The sequence below is a fragment of the Phalaenopsis equestris genome, unplaced genomic scaffold, assembly GCF_001263595.1.
Source record: "Phalaenopsis equestris unplaced genomic scaffold, ASM126359v1 Scaffold233033, whole genome shotgun sequence".
Classification (NCBI taxonomy): domain Eukaryota; kingdom Viridiplantae; phylum Streptophyta; class Magnoliopsida; order Asparagales; family Orchidaceae; genus Phalaenopsis; species Phalaenopsis equestris.
Genome location: NW_018250988.1, coordinates 10,290 through 10,869, shown reverse-complemented (window position 1 = coordinate 10,869; position 580 = coordinate 10,290).

Here is a 580-nt window from a genome sequence, read left to right as displayed (position 1 = left end):
ATTTTTACCATTTTATGTACTTCATCAACTCCTTGTATACACTCTTTTCAGAATAGTTCAATCATATTTGAATATCTTAGTTTGAAAGTTAGTGCTTCTTCTTTATGTAAAAACGTACTCCAAGAGATGTAAACCACCTGAAACATGAAAATCTCAAATCAGCAAACTATAAATTTTCGAACAGAAATCATACAGACCAACTATTATTAAGAAATATGAAACACATTTCTCATCAAAAGCATGTCCCAATGCTGCAAAACAAGCTAAATATCGTACTGCATAAATAAATACCGTAACTCAACTTCTGCAAAGTTAAGTATATCCTTTCAAACATATATGTCATTTAAAACATGTGAGCTAAAACATATAACTGAATCCCGAGATGGTTGAAGACAAACACCCAAAGTAACCACACATGATTTGAAGAAGAGGTAGAGGTTTATACATGGATGTCGAAGGAAGCAGGAAGCGGCAATGTCGCGATCGGGCGAACAAAGGCAGTGTTGCGATCGGGGTGGCGAACAGAGGCGAGACTCGCGATCGAGATGGCGAACACAGGCGAGAGTCGCGATTGCGATGT